Raw genomic sequence first — 25056 nt, 5'->3', positions numbered from 1 at the left:
GAAGCCCAGTCCTCGGCATCGCTGGTGTGATGTGGAAACATCGCCACTGGGGAGACAAAGGCGGTCGGGCGTGGTGTTGGCCACCCATGCCCTCATGTGCCGTGCCGGCCTTCATAGGTGCTCGCTAACAGCACTTGCCCCCAACAATCTGTGAAGGCTATACAGCAGGGGTGGGGGAACATTTTTTCTGCCAAGGGCCATTTGGATATTTATAACATCATTCGCGGGCCATACAAAATTATCAACTTAAAAATTAGCCTGTTATTGTTGGTCAAACATTTAATTAACTCACCCCTAATGTGATGGCTGGAAATGCTTCTCTTTGGCGAGGCGTGTGGTGATGTTAGCTGGTATTGATGATGTTGCTACTCGCAACTGCTTTCCAGGTTTGCTCCTAGATTTATTGAATTTCGAGTCCAGCCTGCGGTTGCCTTGGCAGGGCCACACCAAATGATTTTGCGGGCCTCATACGGCCCGCGGGCCGGACGTTCCCCACCCCTACAAGTATACAGGGTAACTTTGTCACGAAGATATGTGGTTCTGGCCACGCCACCATCTTCTGCGCCGAGAGGGTTTTAATAGGTGCTCACGCACAGCTTCCGCTGTCGATCCAATCTTATTTAGTTCTATTTACTCTTTTATACATATGCCATGTGCCATGTGTATATAGTAATTGCACGTGTGCTCGTGTGTGTGTGTGTCGCGGGTTTCTTTCCTATCCCCTCGCTCCTTTTGAAGTAGAAACAAACAAAAAATGCGTGTCATTGTGCTTCACGTGGAATGTTTAGAATTCACCGTTGTTTCCTGAGGATATCGGTTGGCAGCAGACTCGGCCTCCGCCGTTTATACAAGCCGCGCCTCTGCAGCAGCATCGTGAAGTGAAAAAATACCGCCCCGTTTTTGTTCAAAAACAATTTGATCACGGGTCACATTTCATGATTTTCCACCGTATTAAACCGACTGTTAAACAGCGGCTATTATATTCTCGTTTATTAGCATAAATGTATTCATAAATAGCCGGTCTCGGTTTCCCACCTGCGGTTATAGCACTCGGCTCACTTGTCAAAAAGTTTGTGAATTTCAAAACCAATTTACAACCAGGCAAATTTTTCTGCCATCTGGGGAGAAGTAAAATGAGTACCGCTTCGTGGGATATCAAAAGTGGGTTGTCTTCTAGAGAGATTGGCCTCCTGGCGAGATGTTAACTACCTCGCGTGGTATGCAGGAGGTCCTGTTGATGCCTGTATATTTGGATATTGCACGTTCTTCACGTGGTCGTTTAGATTTTTCTCCGGGTCCTCCGGTTTTTCCCTCCACATTCAGAATCAACATGCGTTTAGAGTATTTGGCTGCTATACATTTCCACGTGTTAAGCCACTTCGTTTAGTTATCAATTGTGACCAGGTCGCGTCTGAAAAAGAGCTGTAGAGCTCAGTGGGCCTTACCTCGTAGAAACAAAAAAAATAGTTTCGTTTCTTAGTTTCGACATCATCGTTAGACTTTCCACCACTGGCTTGGGACCGCTAACAGAGATGAACGCCGTCCCATGCTCGTTGGAGCGGGAGACACTTTGGTTGTCCGGTGCAGCTCTCCGATGCGTTGGCGGGTCTCAGCCCCCGTATTGTTCTGCACGATGCCCAACGTTTTGCTGCACTTGCTAGGGCCTTCGTGATGATTGGAAACTGAAAAGGTTCCTGAAGAAGGAAGCCAATAACAAATAAAAAAATATATACGTTATTCTTTGGTTCTTTCGGCAAAGTCACGTAGGTATAAAATAAAATATACCCACGTGACTTTACCGAAAGAACCAAAGAGTATGGATTCCTGCAGTCACGAAAACTTCAAATCAGGATATCCGTTATTTATTTTCCGAACCCATCACTAAAATATGTTTTTGTATTGTACCAAGTAAGACCCACTGAGATATACAATTTTTTTCTTCTTCCAAAAATGACCTGGCTGATAATGTGGAAATGTACAGCAGCCAACAACTCTAAACGCGTGTTGATTCTAAATGTAGAGGGAAAACCGGCGGACCTGGGAAAAAATCCACACGACCACGGGGGAGAGAGAGACAGATGCAAACTCCAAATATACATCAGGCGTCGGGGTCGGAAGCGAACCCACGGCATCCTATATACCAGGTCAGGTTAGTTAACATCTCCCAGCCACCGTGATGATGATGAGAGAGAGAGAGACACAAACTCCAAATATACAGCAGGCGTCGGGGTCGAACCCACGACCTCCCGTATACCAGGCGAGGGAGTTAACATCTCCTCCTCGCCACCACGGCGCCCACATACATAACACCCCCCCCCCCCCCATAATGCTAATGAATGCGCGTGTCCGTCAACAGGGGAGCAGACATTCCCGCTCCGCCCGTGCGGACGGCGTCAGCGGCCGGCGCGACACTCCCCGTTGGGAGTCGCGCTGCGCAGGGCTCCAGCCACCAGCGAGCACGGCGGCTGATCGCTCCCCTTTCTCTGCCGGAGACAACGGCGGGCTGAGCGGGATAGGGGCCCGCGGGTCTCGTCGGAAGGGATAAGAGGGCGGGGAGGGTAGGTGGCACGGCGCTGACAAATGTGGCCAATGGAGTGGTCTGTCTGGGCCTGATTAATTTTGATTCTGTTGTTGTTTTTGGCAGAAGACACGCAATGCTGTGTTTTTGTTGTTGTTGTTGCAGCAAAGGCATTAGTTTACTGCCTGGGTGTTCTGATTAATGCGCTTTTTTTTGTTTGCCTCAGCATAACATATTTTTTTTTCTTGCGTGCTGCGGCTGATTTTGGCTTCTGTCTGATGAAATATAATTTCTGGGCGGGCACGTCAAATGAATGTGCGTATCTCACAGAATCGGTTGAGGTTGAGCTCGGGGCCACAGCGGGAGGAGGGGGGGGGCAAAGGAGCAACAAACCCCCACCCCCCCTCTTCCCCCCACCCCTCCCACCACGCCTTGAGATGTTCAGCTCAAAGCCACGGGCGGTAGCGTTCGTTGCTGTCCTGTGAGGCTACAGCGCTCGTTTGGCAAGTGGACAAGTGGGTTGTCCTTGGGGGAACTTCACACCACTGGCACCGTCTTCACCTGATCGTGGCGGCACTGTGGGTTTTGATTGGACCCTTTGACAGGAATTTTAACGATTCTCCAAATGCACAGTGTTTTGCACGTGGTAGTAAGCCCACGATACGCCGGTGTTAATCCCCGTTGACGGTAACTCCACCTTGGTGAATATTCCTCATGCCTACGTTGGTGACCAATATTTTGCATATGATAAAGGCACTCTTGGCTTCCTGCAAAGTGTGTTTTAGTAAGCCCCAGCTGGGTGATGGATTGAGTTAACTCCCCCACTGGGATTTAGACGGGAGTCTTCTGATTTTGAGCGAGGCATTTTGTCACTGAAAAGTCAACTGGCTATATTGAATAAGCTTCGCATCCTTAACAAAGAGACCCAGCCTGAGTAAGGCTTTCCCAGTAAAAAAAAATGTATTACCAATATTGTCATTATGCAGCGGGCACAGTGCCCCTGATATATGCCCCAGAGTTTATTGATGATTCACCGCAGTGAAAATTAACTGAAGAAAATCCCGGTTGTGCAGCTTACCACGGCTCGCTCCGGCAAAAAAAATAAAGCTGCCCCTGCCAACTGTAGGCGGACAATTGGAACGTGAAGTTGACGGCGGAGCCACGGACGGCACGATCCTCTCGCCGGCTCCACGGTCAGAAGACCCACGGACTTCCCAAGCACATCGAGCGCGCAGACGCTCACTGCCTGCTCGTCAAATGCCGGCGAAGCGAACGTTTCTTCGCGCCGTTTTCTTGGGATTGTACGACACACACTCCCCTTCGCCCCCTGTGTTTCGAATTGAAAGGTCGGCGGTGCGTCTTGCAATTCAGTACGTGTGTGTGTGTAATGCAGTACTTGTGTGAGTGTGTAATCCAGTACTTGTGTGAGTGTGTAATCCAGTACTTGTGTGAGTGTAATGCAGTACTTGTGTGTGTGTGAGTGTAATCCAGTACTTGTGTGAGTGTAATCCAGTACTTGTGTGTGTGAGTGTAATCCAGTTTTTGTGTGTGTGAGTGTAATCCAGTACGTGTGAGTGTGTGTGTGTAATCCAGTACGTGCGTGAGTGTAATCCAGTACTTGTGTGTGTGTGAGTGTAATCCAGTACTTGTGTGTGTGTGTAATCCAGTACGTGCGTGAGTGTAATCCAGTACTTGTGTGTGTGTGAGTGTAATCCAGTACTTGTGTGAGTGTAATCCAGTACTTGTGTGTGTGAGTGTAATCCAGTACTTGTGTGTGTGAGTGTAATCCAGTACTTGTGTGTGTGTGTGAGTTTAATCCAGTACTTGTGTGAGTGTAATCCAGTACTTGTGTGTGAGTGCAATCCAGTACTTGTGTGTGTGAGTGTAATCCAGTACTTGTGTGAGTGTAATCCAGTACTTGTGTGTGTGTGAGTGTAATCCAGTACTTGTGTGTGTGTGAAGTACTGGATTACAGTACTAATGTGTGTGCGTGTGCGACTTAGGTTTGTATAACTGTATTGATACTGGGCACAGGTTTGGGGTGTATCTTACTCTCTGCAGTGTCTTATAATCTGGAGTACATGGTACGTTCACGTATGTTTGTAGCATGCAAGGCAATCTGTTTTCATACATCATCTGCACACAAAAAAATGTGAATTGTGCATCGTGGAGCAAAAAGGAGGTGCACTTTATGAACGATGTTTTTATCTTTATTAAAAAAAAAGAGACGAGACAGATCTTTAGGCATAGGAGAAGAGGAAGGAGTTCAGCCTGGACTTAAATAGAGGTGAGGAGTCAGCAGCAGGGATTACGAGTGGCAGGGAGCTTCAGACCATAGAGGCAGCAGAGCAGATGGAGTGATCTCCCACAGAGAGAGAGAGAGAGAGGATTGACTTTGCTGAAAGGGCTCATTGCTGGAGCTGGGAGCACATGAAGGGAAGCCGAGTGAGATGAGAGGGGAGAGGGAAGCAGGGGCCAAATCCGTGGAAGCTCTTGAAGACAATTTGGGTAATGTCGTGGTTGATCCGGTATTGGGTTCGGAGCCAGTAGAGTGATGTGAGGATGGTGGCGATGTGGGCTCATTAACCTTTTCTCGTTCCGAGACGTGGGTCCCATTCGCCGCTGAATCTCGGAACGCGCAAGCGGTGGTCGTTTTATTTACAGAGGCATAGTAGGGCCATTGTTTTAAAGACATTGTGCTCACCGCAGAGAACCGTAGCGACACGACCGCACTCAACGATAGCTGGCGCCAAACAGTGTCACACGCCCTCTCACATGGCCTTGTGGGGGCCTCGGTACCGATAAAGTTTTTTTTTATTCACCCGGTTCCGTTCCGATGACGTACGTGTATGCATGTCATCGGAACGGAACCGGAAGAGAAACTCATGAAAGGGCTAAAGGGTGCGGGTGAGAATTCAGACAGTGGCGTTTGGAATCATCTGATATTCGTAGGTGAGGGATTTTTTTTTTGGGGGGGGGGTGTGTAACCACAGAGGAGATCGTTGCAGTAGTCGAGTTCAGATGGAGGCATGGGTGAGGATCTCGGCAGCAGCTGAGGTAAGAAAATGGTGGATGTTGGCGATGGGGCACAGATGGGGACAGAATGTTGTGCAGAGTTGAGAGATGTGGGAAGATAATTAATGCTTGGAGTTAAAAGCAGCTACGTGGTTGGGGCGCCACGGTGGTGAGATGTTAACTACCTCGCCCAGTGTGCAGGAGGTCCTGGGTTCGATCCCGACCCTGACGCCTGCTGTATATTCTGCACGTTCTCCCCGTGGCCATGTAGTTTTTCTTCGGGTCCTATACATTTCCACATGATGAGCCACTTCGTTCAACTATCATTTGTGGCCAGGTCGCTTCTGAAAAAGAGCTATATAGCTCAGTGGGACTTACCTGGTAAAATAAAAATAGTTTAGTTTACCGGCAAAATGTCACAGTGCATGAAGCCTGTTTTGGATATGCTGCTGTGCATAGACTTCTTACCAATAGGGAAGGCATGGCATTTACGGTCCATCAAATAATTGAGCGTTCTTCTAACTCTAAGAATGAAAACGTTGGTTTGATTTACATTAAACGATTAACTCCAAAGTAGGGCATGTGAGATGGTCCATTGCCTGATGTGGATTTAGGAGACTTAATAAATAGTTTTGTGAAGTCACCTTCCTGAAGATGGCCTCGGGCGTGACGTCACACTGTTTTCTGAGTGTAAAATGTATCTTTCTCATTCCAACATAATTGTGATTTTTTACGGATTTAGCAACAGCTTCCGTGGCTGCGATGCGGAATGGCAGGAACTAATTCGTCCATACACTCGTCGTTGCAGTGGGCGAGTGCTGACGGCTCACCGTGAGATGAGCTGGCAGGCACCGCTCATGTTAGCTTTGTTTATCCAGAGCTGCATCGCACAGAATATGTCATCAATTTCCCCCAGTTTGGATCTTGATTCTGTTTTCGCGACTGGCTTAAGAGAGCTAATTCTGCCATACCTACGGCCCTCACATTCCTACAGCTTGTTCAGGATCCCCTCACAAAAATGTATTCTCATAAGGACAATTGAGAAAGCGTAATAAATGTAGCAATCGAAGGTGATTACCATATTCGATAAACCTTGGCTGTAGAACTGTTACGCAATGGTCTACCCTTGCAAAAATGTGTTCCCTTGGGCAGGCAAGTGGTTGCTCATCTCCACTGGCGGTATAATCGTGAACATTTCCAAAATTGGCATGATGAGGAACGGTCGAGCCGAAAGACAGCTGTTGGCTTACCATCTGGCGGTGCAAATTGTCATTTACCACCCTCGTTACGGGACACAATGTGCCGCGACATTACTTGGGGGGGGGGAGTTGGTGTGTAAACCTCTAAACCCTTGCAATCTGCCACCCCCGTGGAAAGCGCACCGACTCATGCACTGGCCAGCCACATATGGCAGGTGTTGAATCACAGCGGTTTGGCCCGGGAGGGATTCATCACTGATCTGTGCGCAATGGCATTTTCCTACTGACAAGCATTTGTTAGGTGAGGCAATTTGGTAATCTCAGGTTGCTTCGCAAATCTGGCCTCCTTTAACCGTGCAATTAAATGACCTGCTCTTGCATGCGGTGCATCTCGCAAACACACACACGACAATTGGCGGACTGTGCACTAATATAATAATGTTTCGTGTTTTCCAAATAGCACATTAAAAAAGTTGTTGCTTTGCCGTTATCAAAACCCATTTTCAAATTATTACACACGGTCTGTAATTATGCCCAAATGGTGTCAACAATCCCTGCGCAGTAGTTTGGAGAATGTTGGTATTAGTATGGGTGTGGAGACGTTTTCGTGCAATGAATCAATAGCAAAATGGTTATTTAATAGGCGTGCATTCGGTAAATGTTTATTGATCCCACCATCTGGAAAATCGCATGGGAATTGGCAGTAAAATTGGACGTAGCTCGTTTTGATTATGTTTTTACTGTATTTAATGGCTAAGGAGAGACGGTAATTTCATTATTAGTTATGATGCCCAATTGCCATCGTTTTGAAAGGCCCTCCTTGCAAGACTGTGAATTGAGCTTCCATTTGACTTGAGCTTGAAATACTTCCTTAAATGGACGGATGGATGGTTCATTGGGGCTAATGCCCAATTCGGCACAGCTCCGCTGAGATCCCGAGTTCAAATCACAGGTGGTCGTTGAAGATGAAACCGTGTTCTTAAGAGCACTGAGTTAATAGTCTCAGCTGCCACTAATGTATGCACAACAAATGCATCATATACTGTCAAAAAAAAGTATTTAATGAGGGCGAGACTCTTTCTAAGGGCACCACTTAAATATTGGATGATTGCCTTCCTGCAAACAGCTGTTTACATAGTGTGAAGAAACCGTGCCTAATGTTGAATCTAATCTCATAATAAACAGATATTCCCGTAGAGGAAATATAATCACCGTACAAAAAAAAAACTGCCACGTTATTTTGATATCACATGCGGTTTGGACTGCTATTCCAGCCTATGGAATGGTCGGAGTGCAAGTCCACTCCGAGGCCGCTACCCGATTAGCATTCACGGGCGGGGCTATGGGAATCTGCCAGTGTCGTGACATCATGGAGAAATCCCTGCCAATGGCCAGAAGATCATCAAATTGTCTTGATATGCATCACAATACAGCCACACATACACACACACGACACGTGTGTGTCGTGTGTGTGTGTGTAACTGTGTGTGCGGGGAGCGGTAGCGCGCTACGAACCCGGTGACCGAGTTCGATTCCCACTCACGGCCAACACCGGTGACGATTAATTATCTGAACGGCCCTGGGCCTCCCTTAGGTCGACTCAGCCTCAAATGAGTACCTAGTGCGGTGTGTAAACATCGCCACTAGGGAAACAGGCGGTCGGGCGTGGTGCTGGCCACCTACCCCCTCGTGTGCTGTGCCGGTCTTCATAGGTGCTGCTCGCTGTCAACACTTGCCCCAACTGTCTGTTAAGGCTATACGAGGGATTTTAGTTTTTTTGGGAGGGGCCCTTAGCAAAACACGGAGTGCAATCTTGGAACTTGTATGCCATTGGTGATCTGAGCCACTGGCATACTTTGACTTCTCACGAAGTGGAACTGTAACTCCTTTTAAACAACTCTGGAACTATGAAGGTGTAGTGTTAACGATTCAGAGACAGAGTTTCAAGGAGGCACCTTCTTTATTAGCAACTTTCACGGTCTCGTCCACACACTCTCCACAGTAGCTCAGCCTAGCCTGTACACAACGCTCGCCGTGTAACACTGACGGCGCTGACTGAGATAGCCAACTGCTCTCCTTTGTAGCGCAATATCTAGCGGAGACGTTTAGCGACGACGGCGACGAGACGAGTTCACTCCCAGAACCGGCAGCCTCGAGCTCCCCGCTCTTGGCTCCTTTCATGCTCCCAGCGCGCCCTGGCTCCGCCCTGACCACGCCTCCATTCTCGAACCCGCTAGCAGTTTTCAGGGGCCTCCATAGGGGTCCTCCGTGACCCTTACCCCAGTTCTTCCTCCCTGCCAACACCCTGTGCACACCCTCATCGGCGTGTGTGCTGTCTGTCCACCACAGTTGCCGCTGCTGTCCACCAGCCGGCGCTATTACACTACAAAGGTACCGATTCAAACCCCCTGCTGGGTGTTTGTTGCAAGCCGTGCGCTTCAGCAACGGCACCATCTGCCGGGATGTATAACGTAAGCCCCAAATTATTCATTATTGGATATTCATGATTCTGGCTCAAAATCGACTCGAAAAATTACTTTGAAAAATATCCTCACTTTGATGTCAATGTAAGCACGCTGCCGAGACACTGAACTATATGCAGCACTGTGCACAGTCTAAGCACAAGCATCGTCGTTTTGGGTAATATCACCCATTGTCAATTAAGCAGGTGCAAACTAATGAACGACCCACACGTGGACAAGTATTAATGGGGCTCCAGTGTTGCGGCCTTGAAGGAGAAAAAAAGACTTGCTTAATATGTGCCACCACCATTATATCATCCCGCCGTACAACGCCCTGTGGTGACTCTGAGTCATCAACGCTTGTTTGCAGCCTGGGCCCATCAAACATTTCGTGCGCATTTAAAGTGTTTTACGGCTGTCCTAAAGACAGCTTTACGAGTGCGCTTGTCCTGTATCTATTCTAGCGCATCTACAGCCTCAATAATAAATGAGAAGCTATATGTCCGCAGTGCTAATGTAGCATTATTATATCAAGCGCTCTCTCTTAAAATTGGAGTGGGGGGGGTATAGAAAAACATCCAAGGGAGCTTGACATTTAGTCTGCACAAAAACGTATTAACCTGAAAGAAAAGAGTATTCATGTTAGCATCGTTGGATAGCTTACTGGTCAACGCACACTCGTGACTGAGCCAGTTTCAGTGTTTTTTTGTGTTACTTAAAAAAGCATTTCGTCTGCGGTATACTACATTTAAAAATAAAATGTTGTTTTAAAAGTCAACGTTTCTTCCCGTTCAAACAAGCGGCATCGGGTGGATGTAACACAATTCAACGTCTGCCCATTTGATTGTTGAACTCCCACAAAGTGGCACCCACATTTTATTGACCATTGTGGATAATTGGCTTTGATGCGCGACCTTCAGAATCGCGTGCTTGAGCACCGGCAGCAAAAAGCACCGCCCTGCATAACCCTTCTTGATAGCAGCCTCCAAACGCGCCGGGGGGGGGGGGGCTCTGCCGCATAAACCGAGGGCAATTAAGCCGTGTCGTGGAGACCCTTTCGTGTTGTAATTGTTGGCACGACAGGACTCGCAGTTCAGAGGTCACCAAAGTTCGAATCGTGCCGGCAGTATAAGTGGGCACATTGACATTGGTGCATTCATACAGACACGGGTACATTTAGTTTAACGCTTAGCAGTAGGCTATCGCGACCAATATTATCCATACCAGATGAGTTTTGGGTTAGATTGCGTAAATATAAATGTGTCGTTAAACCCGCCATGACCCTACACGGTCAATTAGTAAGGTTTGCCGCATAAACAAAACGTGCCAATTCGTGATTAGTTCGGCACACCGGTGTGTTGTGTGAGTATGGTTTGTGTATGGTCTGTTGGAGAGTAAACCCACAACATTTACAATTCGAGTTGTGGGTTTTCTCTCCAACACACCATACTCACCCACCGGTGTGTCGGTTGGTGACCCGGGTTAAACGACACATTTATATTTACGCGATCTAACCCAACAACCTCTATTATGGGTACATTTATAATGACATTGGCACATTTATAACCTTATGGCGGGACCCCGGGGTCCCATAAGCCCCCCGGCGCCCGCAAAACTGCGTTGCGACGTCATTTTATGTCTGTTGAAGGCGAACGATAGGGTAATCTATTCCCCTCGGCGAGCACTACGCGATGCGCTAATCAAAGTTTTGTTTCGCATTCGTCCTCGCTGCTGCTGGGCTTGGACATGACATGACAACAACATGATCCGCGCCAGGTGGGTCGCGGCGTTTGTGCGCGGTGGGACGGAGTCACCAAAAATAAATAAATTAATCGCGACTTTGACTTCCGTTTATTCGGGACCCTGGGGACCTGCCATAAGGTTCATTTGTACTACCGATAAATGGGTACTCTACAAAATCGATAGGTCACGACTGGCGGGATGGGTTCACCCACATCTTCCAAGACGTCTGGTACAGCGTAGAAGAGTAGGCCAAAAATACCCTTTCTTAGAAGTGCCCGCATCAGCTCCCTCTTATTGGGGGAGGAGGGGGGGGCTTGTAAGGGCTGCAACCTATAACCCCTTAAATATAATTGCGATAGAAGTAATTCACTCGACAAACGAAACATTAAGCACGCGACGCACACACGAACGAACAAGGAAACAACAAAAGTACACATCTGGCCACGTGCAAAATTAACTATCGACGGGATATATTTTTATTATTATTAAAATCTCCCTTCTTTCAAAAAATTGCCAAACAGAAACACAAACACGCGTGCGCTGCTGGCTTTTTTTTCATGGCACGGCTGCTGCCGCTGCTGCTACCGAGGCGTCCGAGTGACGTTCCCGTTGCCATGTGAGTCTTCTGGGGGGACCCCTGTGGCCCGGCCTGAGCAAACAAACGGGGGGGGGGGGGGCCCGGTGGAGCAGCGCAAACAGTGGGCTGCTGCTGCTGCTGCTGTCGCCTGAACCCCAACCGCCACGCCTGCAGGGCTTTGACTTGACTTTGTTATCGTCTTATACAGCGCGTTGGAGCGTGGCGAAACGTGTAAGTCGGCTCGGGGAGGGCTGAGTCCCGGGCACCTTCACGTGACAAGTCTTCTCGAGAAGTCCGAGCCAAAGCAGGCGAGTATGGCACGCGATTCACTTGGGATGGTAATAATGTTTTCATTGCGTAACACGCACGCGTGCGACTATCGTGATGAGTGTCAGTACACGCGTGCGAATCGTTAACTGACGTGCTGGAGTTGTTACAATTCATGTATGTAGCACTCATTGTGTATTGAAAACGTTCGCCATTACGCCGTTTTCTATGAATTTAGCAAACTGATGTATTGCTGTGTAGTGCCGCAACACTTTGTGACGTGGTGAAGAGCAGTTTAACTAATATGGTGAGTGATTGCTGGGCTTCAAGCATCTGAATTGCCGTCTGTTTATACTGTGAAACGCGCTAAATGGGGAGCGCTTGGTAAACGATGCTACGATAGCACGGTTGGCTACGTACGGTGCGAAATAAGTCGCTCGCTACAAACATAGCCAGTGTCCTAAGTTTGATGCCTGGCTATGGAAATGAACCGGTGGCAGTGACGTATGAACTTGACTTGGTCCTCCTCGAGGTTTGCTCAGCCTAAAATAACAGCCCAAAACAGCGTGGCAACATAAACAATTGGGTAACAAAGGTGGCTGTGTGCGCGCGTTGTGTGGTTGGGAGCGGTGGTGCAGCGGTTAGCGCGCCGTGCTACGAACCTGGCCACCCGAGGTCGGCCAACACCCAGTGACGATTATCTGAACCGGTCCTGGGCCTCCACTGGGTCGACTCAGCCTCAAATGAGATACCTGGTGCGATGTGCAGTAAGCATCGCCACTGTTGTGCTGGCCATCCCACCTCTGCGTGAAAACCGTGTCGGCCTTCGTAGGCGCTCGCTAACACCACTTGCCCCAACAGTCTGTTAAGGCTACGCGGGGGATCTTTGCCTTTGATCTTTGTGTCGCGCGGGCCTTTTTGTTTTATTAGTGCGCTGTTCCTGGCACCAGTCGGTGCTTGCCAACACAACAAGTTGATCTCGGTCTGTTGCGGGCTGATTGAGGCCATCATTGCCTAGCGGTTTTGCGGTTCACGTTGGAGATCTCGGTGACGCCTCTCTCGACGGAGAGCGTACGGATGTGGCCACGTGTGTATCGGCGCCGAGGTTCGAACTTCGCGGACTTCCAATTGTATTTGTTTGTTTGTTTCGTTTTAACCTGCAAGTGAATGACTCGGGAGACACTTGGCGTTTGTCGAAACACCTCCGGTCAAAGCTTGGCAGGACCCTCCTGGAAAACCAAGAGTCTCGAGACCGGGCTCAACATGCTTCGCGAAGAAGTGGCTCTATTTCGGCAGAGACAGACAGACATGCTTAAAGTGAAATCAATGTGCATTCAAAGTTACGGTATCTAAAATGATGACAGTCATTTTTTACCTAATTTTATTGCAGTGCTGTATACCCGTGTCGTGTTTTCATTTCACGCGGACAACTTGGTTTTGTCCTGTCACTGTTTATTGAACAGAACTCCTCGCGTTCGACACCACCACCACGTGACTCCGTCGTGATGTTCCCACTTGCGCTGATCGCTCCACTCTTCTAGCCTCTCTACTGCTAGCCTACTCTCACTCTCCTAGCCTCTCCACTGCTAGCCTGTTCTCACTCTCCTAGCCTCTCCACTGCTAGCCTACTCTCTCCTAGCCTCTCTACTGCTAGCCTACTCTCACTCTCCTAGCCTCTCCACTCTCCTAGCCTCTCCACTGCTAGCCTACTCTCACTCTCCTAGCCTCTCTACTGCTAGCCTACTCTCTCCTAGCCTCTCTACTGCTAGCCTGTTCTCACTCTCCTAGCCTCTCCACTGCTAGCCTGTTCTCACTCTCCTAGCCTCTCCACTGCTAGCCTGTTCTCTCTCCTAGCCTCTCTACTGCTAGCCTACTCTCACTCTCCTAGCCTCTCTACTGCTAGCCTGTTCTCACTCTCCTAGCCTCTCTACTGCTAGCCTGTTCTCTCTCTCCTAGCCTCTCCACTGCTAGCCTGTTCTCACTCTCCTAGCCTCTCCACTGCTAGCCTGTACTCTCTCCTAGCCTCTCCACTGCTAGCCTGTTCTCTCTCCTAGCATCTCTACTGCTAGCCTACTCTCACTCTCCTAGCCTCTCTACTGCTAGCCTGTTCTCACTCTCCTAGCCTCTCCACTGCTAGCCTGTTCTCTCTCCTAGCCTCTCTACTGCTAGCCGGTTCTCACTCTCCTAGCCTCTCCACTGCTAGCCTGTTCTCACTCTCCTAGCCTCTCTACTGCTAGCCTACTCTCACTCTCCTAGCCTCTCCACTGCTAGCCTGTTCTCTCTCCTAGCCTCTCTACTGCTAGCCTGTTCTCACTCTCCTAGCCTCTCCACTGCTAGCCTGTTCTCTCTCCTAGCCTCTCTACTGCTAGCCTGTTCTCACTCTCCTAGCCTCTCTACTGCTAGCCTGTTCTCTCTCCTAGCCTCTCTACTGCTAGCCTGTTCTCACTCTCCTAGCCTCTCTACTGCTAGCCTGTTCTCACTCTCCTAGCCTCTCTACTGCTAGCCTGTTCTCACTCTCCTAGCCTCTCTACTGCTAGCCTGTTCTCACTCTCCTAGCCTCTCCACTGCTAGCCTGTTCTCTCTCCTAGCCTCTCTACTGCTAGCCTACTCTCACTCTCCTAGCCTTTCTACTGCTAGCCTACTCTCACTCTCCTAGCATCTCTACTGCTAGCCTACTCTCACTCTCCTAGCCTCTCTACTGCTAGCCTATTCTCACTCTCCAAGCCTCTCCACTGCTAGCCTGTTCTCACTCTCCTAGCCTCTCTACTGCTAGCCTGTTCTCACTCTCCTAGCCTCTCCACTGCTAGCCTGTTCTCACTCTCCTAGCCTCTCCACTGCTAGCCTGCACTCTCTCTCCTAGCCTCTCTACTGCTAGCCTGCTCTCTTTCTCACTCTCCTAGTCTCTCTACTGCTAGCCTGCTCTCACTCTCCTAGCCTCTACTGCTAGCCTGCTCTCTTTCTCACTCTCCTAGCCCCTCTACCGCCAGTCCCTCTACCGCCAGCCCCTCTACTGCTAGCCTGTTCTACCCTCGCCTCTCCAACCTCGCCCTTGCCTCCAGTGGGGGTTCAGCCATCACCGCTGGAGAGGGCCAGGTGTGGCGAGCGGGGCCTGGAACTTCTCTCATCTCTCCTCTTGTCTTCACTCCGACCAACTCATCTCCCTCTCTCTCACGCTTCCTTATATATCCCCCTCCTCATTACCTCCTCATTAATTAAGCTGGCGACCTCCCGTGCCTCACGCCCCGTGGCTTCCGCCGCTAGCACCTCAATCTCCCGCCGCTAGCACCTCAATCTCCCGCCAACTTGGCGCCTGTTCCGCGCCTGCAGTTGCAGCCAGCCAATCACCGCCATGCATCTTAATTAGCCGCCTGCATTTGCAGCCAGCCAATCACCGCTATGCATCTTAATTGGGCGTCTCCTTTCCGTTGCTCTCTCTCGACGCACCTGTTCGCTTTGATGTGACCCCACTGCCCGCAGCTCGCACGTGCGTGTACACCACTTACAAACCCCCGCGCGCGTTACTCCACTACACCTATATTAATTACTAGCGGTAAGTACCCGCCGTTGCCCGGGTCAAAAAAATATTTTCGAACTACTCTTAAAAACCTTACATATACATACACAGATACTAAGATATTGTGAAAGCCCGGTGGGCCAATTGTCCATTTCACCACCAACAAAATTATAAGAGGCTTGCAAAAGTCCAAAAAGTAACAGAATGTGTGGGGTAAATAGTTGATCTTAAAGGTTTCTGAAAATTGTGGACACCTCCCTCCCCCTCAAAAAATATATTTACCCCTGCATAGGTATCTATACCTACACACCATACATACAACAGAGCAAGTAGTATCTATTGACTCTGCAGTTGTGTCTACTGACTGTACAGTAGTATTTACTGAGCCAGTAGTAGCTACTGACTATGTAGTAGTATTTAAAACTACTGACCATAGTCGTATTTACTGGGCCTACAGTAGTATGTACCAACTCTATAGTAGTAACGACTAACTGTAAAGTAGTATCTGCTGACTCTATAGTAGTATCCACTGACTATAGTAGTAACTACTAACTCTATAGCAGTGTCTACTCACTCTATAGTAGTATCTACTGACTCTAGTAGCTACTCACCGTAGTAGTATGTACTGACTGTATAGTAGTATATACTGACTGTAGCAGTATTGACTGACTGGAGTTGTATATACTGACTGTTTTAGTATCTTCTAACTATATATAGTAGTATCTACCAACTCGATAGCAGTATCTACTATCACTACAACAGTGTATACCGACTGAGGTGGTACCTGCTATCACTACAGCAGTGCATACTGACAGTGGTGGTACTTGCTATGATTACATCAGTGCATACTGTGGTGGAACCTGCTATAATTACAGCAGTGCATACTGTGGAGGAACCTGCTATGATTACAGCAGTGCATATTGTGGTGGTACCTTCTATTACAGCAGTGCAACTGCTGTGGTGGTACCTGCTATGATTACAGCAGTGCATACTGACTGGTGGTACCTGCTATGATTACAGCAGTTTATACTGCTGTGGTGGTACCTGCTATAATTACAGCAGTGCATATTGTGGTGGTACCTGCTATGATTACAGCAGTGCATACCGACTGTGGTGGTACCTGCTATGATTACAGCAGTGCATACTGACTGTGGTGGTACCTGCTATGATTACAGCAGCGCATACTGACTGTGGTGGTACCTGCTATGATAACAGCAGTGCATAAGGACTGTGGTGGGACGTGCTATGATTACAGCAGTGCATACTGTGGTGGTACCTGCTATCACTACAGCAGTGTATACCGACTGTGGTGGTACCTGCTATCACGCCAGCAGTGTATACCGACTGTGGTGGTACCTGCTATCACTACAGCAGTGTATACCGACTGTGGTGGTACCTGCTATCACGACAGCAGTGCATACCGACTGTGGGGGTCCCTGCTATGATTACAGCAGTGCATACTGACTGTGGTGGTACCTGATATGATTACAGCAGTGTATACTGACTGTGGTGGTACCTGCTATGATTACACCAGTGCATACTGACTGTGGTGGTTCTTGCTATGATTACAGCTGTGCATGCTGTGGTGGTATCCTGCTATGACTACAGCATTGCATGCTGACTGTGGTGGTATCCTGCTATGACTACAGCATTGCATGCTGACTGTGGTGGTATCCTGCTATGACTACAGCAGTGCATACCGATTATGGTGGTTTCTGCTATGATTACAACTTTCACTACAGTTGTACATGCTGACTCTATCTTATATATGAAAGGGAAATTTGTGAATGTGTGTCTGTTCGAAATGTTTAGCATACTTGCCGACATGCAACCAACTTATATTATCATACACTCACTCACACAACCACTGACCCACTCGCTCATCATACACTCACTCACTCATCATACACTCACTCACACATCATACACTCACTCACACTACCACTGACTCACTCATCATACACTCACTCACTCATCATACACTCATTCACACATCATACACTCACTCGCACAACCACTGACCCACTCGCTCATCATACACTCACTCACTCATCATACACTCACACATCATACACTCACTCACACTACCACTGACTCACTCACACATCATACACTCACTCATCATACACTCACTCACACTACCACTGACTCACTCACACATCATATACTCACTCACTCATCATACACTCACACATCATACACTCACTCACACTACCACTGACTCACTCACACATCATACACTCACTCACACATCATACACTCACACATCATACACTCACTCACACTACCACTGACTCACTCACACATCATACACTCACTCACACTACCACTGACTCACTCACACATCATACACTCACTCACACATCATACACTCACTCACACTACCACTGACTCACTCACTCATCATACACTCACTCACACTACCACTGACTCACACTACCACTGACTCACTCACACATCATATACTCACTCACTCATCATACACTCACACATCATACACTCACTCACACTACCACTGACTCACACATCATACACTCACTCACTCAACATACTCACTCACACATCATACACTCACTCACACATCATACACTCACTCACACATCATACACTCACTAACACATCATACACTCACTCACACATCACTCACTCACTCATCATACACTCACACACACATCATACACTCACTCACACATCACTCACTCACTCATCATACACTCACACACACATCATACACTCACTCACACTACCACTCACTCACACATATACTGGGAGTGTAATGCTGCCAGCTATGGCTGCTAGTTTGGTCGTACATGTTATTTATTTCGTTTATTGTTAAATGCTAATCCCCCAGTTACATGGTAATTTCTGACTTTAACATCATGCTAATCCAACACATTAACACAGCTACTTCAAGGCTAAATTCTTCTGTTGATATGTAAACTGGTTTGTCAAGGCGCTCTGCTCCTCCCACGCAGCTTAAAAGACGCGGCCAAAGCTTGGCTGTGTTCACTGTCTTCCCGACAGTTCTGTCTCTTCACCTGAGGAAGGCTACTTGTGTTGTGGCCGAAACGTCGTGATAATTTTTTTATTATGTTATATTTTTATTATTTTCTTTCAATTCGACGTGACTTTACCGAAAGAACCAAGAAAATGAGAATCAGTTCCAATGATTACTGTTGTTACATTTTTTTCCCGCTTTATTTTGGTGATTTAGAAAACATATGGTTAATCTATCTTATGGTTGTTATTGTTTGACTTGCATCACACTGGGACTTGAGCACACAGCGTTGTAATAGTTGTAATACGTTTAAAGATTTGCTGGTTTATCCAGGATGGTTATGTTGCGCGTCGTCGCTTCAAGACGATTCTAAAGTAAACTACAAACTTCGATTCCTTGGCGCGATTTAAAGAATCGATTCTTGGTACGCTCGGGTTTTATTTTATTTTAAAAGAATGATTTATCTTTTCATTTGTATGTTATGTTTTAAAGTTTTCAGATGTTTTTAAATATCTATTTTCCCGCTAGTAGTAGTAGTATATATCGACTCTATTGCACAAAGTACTCACTTGACAGAGTGCCGTGACGAGGCCTAGTCCCGTGCAGAGCCCCCGACCGCGCCTAGATTGCCCGGCCGGCTGAGGCTGGGGCCTGGGCCGCTACCCCCCCCCCCCCCGCTACAATAATACTATTTAATCGCTATAATTTTAGTATCTACCGACCCTATAATAGTAAGTGCACACATTGGGGTGGAGGGGGAGAGAAGAGGACGTGACACTTTGATGAATTTACCTCAGCGTTGCGTTTACATTTTTTGCATTTTGAATGAGAAATGGCGTCCCCCCTGCAGCGACGGCGTCTGTGCGTTGCCAGGGGCAACTCGTGTCGGTGCGTTGCCAGGGGCAACTCGTGTCTGTGCGTTGCCAGGGGCAACTCGTGTCTGTGCGTTGCCAGGGGCAACTTGTGTATGTGCGTTGCCAGGGGCAACTCGTGTATGTGCGTTGCCAGGGGCAACTCGTGTCTGTGCGTTGCCAGGGGCAACTCGTGTCGGCGTTTCGCGCATGCGCAGCAGCGAGCCGGGCGGCAAAAGTAAATAAATGAATAAAGATAAATCGCACCAAAACGCGATTTTAACCACTTCAAAGTTCAGGGATGGGAAAACGAAATAGTCTATTCCCACCGCGGGGCCCGGGGTGTGTCGCCCGGCAAATTTTATTCTACGTGAACCCCACGGTCCGAGAGCCAAATCCCCCGCAAGCGAGCGTACACAGACAGACAGACGGACAGACGGACAGACAGACAAAAAAATGCCTTTTATAGGTTAGATGTTCACAGTTTTACAATTTATGACAATAACCAGGGCAGAAATCACGTAGGATGAGTGAAACAAAGAAAGAGGGGGTGATAATTTCGTATCCAGGAACGCAACCTTAGTTTTCCCATGAGGTTTATTATTTGTCAAATGTTGTTTTTCCCCAACACATTTTTTAAGAACATAAACCCTCGAGTTCGACTAGGTCTGCCTGCGCCGTGTATGTAGCAATACTACACAGCAGAATATAGTACCGCATGAGCCAGTGAAGTTTCTCTCAAGCTCTGTCGTCCCGACGGGTCTGTTCCTTTCACCTGAAGAAGGCCGCTTGTGTTGTGGCCGAAACGTTGTGAGGATTTTATTGTGTTTTTATTTTATTAATTTATTATTTTATTCTCATTCTACGTGACTTTACCGAAAGAACCAAAGAAGATGAATTCTCTGTTTAAGTTATATGGTGCAGCTTTTCTATATCAATTGTGGCTTAACAGGATCGTTTTAATTTTGGTATTCTATACATAGTGCACAACGTTGATTAAAGCTATTTGAATATGAGAAATGTTGCCTGGGTGACAGCTCTGTGATTTATTTCAATGAGGGCAACAGACGTCTCCAAAGTTAATGACGAAAACTGGTTCGCATGATTGTGACCTATTGCCCGTATGGTCATAGGGGAGCGGTGGCGCAGTGGTTAGCTCACTCTACCGAGTTCGATTTCTCGGCCATGGCTGACTTTAGTGGCGAGTTCTGGGTACACCTCTTTCGCGAAAGCAACACACTGATCGTCGTTATCATCAATCATCATCCATGTTCCATGCACCGCTAGACGAGGGCCTCCTCACTATGGCGGCACCATTACCACCGTGACCAGTTGGCTATGCACTGTTAGCTACATACGGTGCAAAAGAAGTCCAACACACATACATACATCGCTCACGGTCTTGTGATGCATAGATCAATTTTGTTCCTGTGCAGGAGCATCATTATCAAAGAAGCGGGACCAGTTAATGGATCAGAATAAGTTTAACACAATGTAGGATTTCGCGGCCAATATTATCCATATTCGAGGTTTTTTTGGGATAGATCGCGTAAATATAAATGTGTCGTTAAACCTGTTACCACCCAACACAGCCATTTAGTAAGGTTTGTCACGTAAACTAAACATACAATAAGTTACTAGTTCAGCACACCAGTGTGTCTGAGAGTGAATCCACAACATTTACAATTTGAGTACGGCTTTTCGCCGGAAATTACAACTAGCCTCATCAGATAACAGCCGGGATTAATGACACATTTATATTTATGCGATCTAACTAATAAACCCTATATTGTAGATCAGAATACATGTACGTACAGTAATTGAATCTCAGTTGTGGAATTTATAAATGGATGCACTAACCAGCATGGTCAAACAACCATTGGACCTTCATATATCTGTAATAAGCGACATCCGCGACACGTCGTGTAGAGGGTACTTCTTTATTTTCACACCGGGCACAACAAAAGGCCGATAGTATTATTTCTCTCACTGAGTACAACACTAGGTGTTAACGTCTCTACTGGCTACACACACAGCCGATCATTCGGTGTGGTCCCATCGCGCTCACTCGACTACACCGCTGGCTGGCGGCGTGACGATGACGGCGATGGAAGCCACGCAGGAGATCTTCCACGTGGCCGGACGACGGAGAGAGGTGTTGACGATCAGCGACGCAGCCAGGACCCAGGACTGCACGCACCAGCCCCGAGCCCCGGGTCCGCTCCCCCTTATATCCCCCCAGTAGTGTCTAGGCCCCGCCTCCGGCCACGCCCTCTCATGGAACCTTCCAGCGGGTTCCCGAAGTTTTCGACTAACCCCACCTTTTACCTTTGCCCCAGATACATCTATTTCTCTGATTGGTTATTGCTTAACCGTGCCCGTACCCGTGATTCCCCTTCCAGGCCAGCAGGAGTCACCCTGTCATTGCCAGCAGCTGTCACCCTTTCATTACACATCCATTGGATTGACGAAGGGTCATATATTATTGCGAATAACGTGTTTATGTTGGATATTTTAAATCTTTAAAAATTATCACACGTTTTCAGCAATGCTGTAGTTGGTGTTATGTTTCCCTGCTGTTAGTGGCATGCAGTGTTTCCTAGATTTCAGGACAGGTGTGAGTTATTTTAATGAGGTGTGGGATAGGCAGGCAGGGAGATGCCCCCCCCCCCCCCCCGCGTTAACGTGAATAGACACACTCTGATTGGCTGGAGCAGCTATACATGTTGGGCAACGGGTGAGATACAGCAGCAATAAAGTAAACAAGTCACTCTTTACCTGTGTATGCACATGAACACCTGGGTTATGTAAACACCACTGCTACACATTAAACACACAGTGTTTAGCCCAAGCCTTAGACCGAGGTTACTCCAAATCCACATCACCTCTATAAGGTGACCGTTGGAGCGTATCTCGCAAACCCTGTCGTATTTGCATTCTGCAATCGAATCGCTTACAAAACTCAACGCACGGTTATAATGTTTTGTCAGTTGCCTTTCAGATGGCATGCGAAATAAATACAATCTTTGAATGAGTAATTGATACTCATAATAGAGTAATAACATGTATCCACTGTTGGATGAAGGCCTCCCCACTGTGTGTCGGTCACGGGGTTTGTTTGACCACACCATCCATGGTGGGTCAGTGTTTGTTGGTTCGGATATTACTTGCGACTGAAATGAGCCATGGTAGGGAATTAAACTCAACCCGCCGGGTTCACAGTGCGGTGTACGAGCTAACTAACAACATGGAGCGTAACGTGATCAAATCTACGACGACATGCACATCGGTAATTACTATGAAAGGCGTTCGTGATGCTTTGCTGCGGCAAGTTATCTCCACGTGTTCGGGGACATGTGCCCATTTTCGTCCTCATTTTGTAGCGTGCGAAGAAAAAATTAACCTGCCTTTTCAAAGTGAGACATGCGTCTGTTTATAGCCCGAGATAGTGCCGGAGCTGTTTGATCAGCTGCGCTGAAGCAACAGTGGCTACAGATTGGGAGCATTTTGCAGAAGAATACATATTTACCTCCCCAATACATTATTTGTGCAAATTTGTATAAGGCAAATGCTATGACAGGCTATGTGTGTGCTCGGCTCTTTTATGCCACACGGACCCCTCTCCTGCGCGCAAGCCTCGGTCTAGGCACGGTAACCACTGCTAACCAGGGGTGACTGCCGTTACGAAACGAGCGGTTATTGGTTTTATTTTCTTCACGCTTTTTCTATTTAGCTTTTTGTGATTTGGCCCCTTTGGCAGGCGTGCAATAGCTTACTATTGTAAATGACCATGGCACAGTTGGGGAATTATATATTCACTGCACCGAGGGCAAAGCACTGCAATTCACTTGCATAAAGTACTGGGCAATGGCAGGAGCTGTGGTGCATTTCCAGTCAGCTTATACCCATCATTCTTCCGGGGCTGATAAAATGTTACCAATTTGTGGAAAGTCATGGGGGGAGGGAGGGATTTGAAATGACCGTGGAGCATGCTGCCGCTGGCTTTAAGCCGCCAGCCGAGATGAGTGCCATGCCAATTCTATGTTTATATCCCTTGTTTTTTACTTCACATGCTTAACTTTTGTATTCGCTTGAAGCTTCATATTTGTGAAGTGTATGCTTTTGATTTAAAGCTTTCGTGACTGCAGGGATTCATATTCTTAGTTCTTTCGGTAAAGTCACGTAGAAGGGAAAACAATAAATGATAAAAATATAAAACAATAAAATTCTCACGACGTTTCGACTGCAACACAATAAAATAATCATCAGGTGTGAAAACCACAGCAAGAAAATTAGAAATTTTCTTGAAAATTCTAAATTTTCTTGCGCGGTTTTCACGCAGTCGAAACGTCGTGAGAATTTTTTTGTTTTATATATTTTTTTTGTTTTCCCTTCTACGTTACTTTACCGAAAGAACTAAGAATACGTGTATGTTTATTGCATATACAGCATCTGCTCGTCTGGTAGAACATCCAAACGTTGGCTGTCGCGGTGAAGTGGTTAGCGCTGTTCGGTGAACCCAGCGACCTGTTTTTTTTTTGTATTTCTGGTCATGGCTAACATGAGTGCCAAGTGATATCTGAACGGTTCCTGGGCACGTCCTTCACCAATCTGCACCGATCAGCGTGGGGAAGTATGGTCAAACAACCCCAATGACCGACACACGGCATGGGGAGGCCTTCATCCGGCAGCGGGTTGACAAAGGCCCTTAAAATGATTATTATTGTAATTTTGACGTAAATGTGTTTGTGATGTTTCCGCGAATAGGTGAAACGCGTTAACGCGTTAATGGAAGCACGATAGCAATACGTAGTAATTTGTATTATTAGAAATGTCCATCACCAACAGTGTTGTGTAATTGCCTTATTGATGTCATGTCACAAGAGACCCCCCTCCCCCCCCCCCCCCCATCATTGTGAGCTGGATTTCACATCACATCGGAGAAATGGCCCTTGGAAGATGATTACACGCCGCTGCTTCTGAAGCCAGCTCAAAGGCTGTCTCGCGCGACGGCGCGTGCCGCTCCTCCGTGTCATCTGAAGAGCGTCCGTCCAGACACCGCCAGTCGTGGCCGACACGCATAACTAGAACGAGGCGAGGGAACGAGATGATGCTTACAACAGCAAAAAAATAAACACGCGAACGACAAATATTCCACGGCACACACCGCAAGTATAAAAGAGTGAATTCCCTGCTCAAAAGAAAATTACTGGGCCATTGGTGCTCATCTCCTGTTTACAGCAGCCGAGCCGGTGATGGAACTCCACATTCATTTTGGCAGGTGGTAAGTCCATCCATAGGACAATCACTGTTGCTCCCCCACTGCCCCATCAAAATGGTTGTAACTTTATGGACCCCGGAGGGATGATGGGCTGAGTCAACCCCCAACCTGGAACTTGAGCTCGCAAACTTTCCGATTGCCAACCGCTTGCTCTTCCGTTAACCCACCTGGCTAGATTTGTCGCATTAAAGAAAAGCGAAACACCTTCGTCACCACAGTTGGACTGTGCCTAATTAAGTGAAAACCCAGATCCATGTGCCACGATTGGTGACCTTGATGAGAGCTTCAACTCAACTACAAAAAACAAACAAACCCCAGTTTAAATCGTGGGTTGCCCATAATAACCTGGAATCGAACACGTGGTCACTTCGGCACCGGCGCATCGCACCGACATTGGCAATTCCGAAGGGGGGTGACGTCGTTCCACATCTTGGAGGAGGCGATGCGAGGAGCGAAGCGCCGCGAGACGCTGGCGTGGGACGAGACAGTGTGGCGAGTGTTGACCGCCCTGCCACAGGACAGAGTGATACGCCTGCGATACAGAGGCACGGCGACTGTTGCATTGCGCACGCGACCATGACAGAACGTTAATGGCAACGCCGTTAGAAGCGCGGTCTCCAAAGTCGTTCGC

At 47.7% G+C, this 25056-nt stretch overlaps 1 protein-coding gene across 2 annotated transcripts in view; it reads left to right on the top strand.

Annotated features, from left to right (window-relative positions):
* The first annotated feature begins 11675 nt into the window (after positions 1 to 11675).
* LOC116942267 (dynein axonemal heavy chain 3-like) overlaps positions 11676 to 25056 on the top strand; it is an 859832-nt gene continuing 846451 nt past the window's right edge. For both annotated transcript variants that reach the window (XM_032953964.2, XM_032953963.2), the window contains exon 1: positions 11676 to 11822. The gene's annotated coding sequence lies outside the window, so the exon portion shown is untranslated. The remainder of the gene's footprint in view (positions 11823 to 25056) is intronic.

The sequence above is a fragment of the Petromyzon marinus genome, chromosome 14 (assembly GCF_048934315.1).
Source record: "Petromyzon marinus isolate PM22_M1 ecotype Great Lakes invasive population chromosome 14, UKy_Petmar_22M1.pri1.0, whole genome shotgun sequence".
Lineage (NCBI taxonomy): Eukaryota > Metazoa > Chordata > Hyperoartia > Petromyzontiformes > Petromyzontidae > Petromyzon > Petromyzon marinus.
Note: the sequence above shows the minus strand (reverse complement) of the source record. Positions and strands in the feature narration are given on the sequence as shown.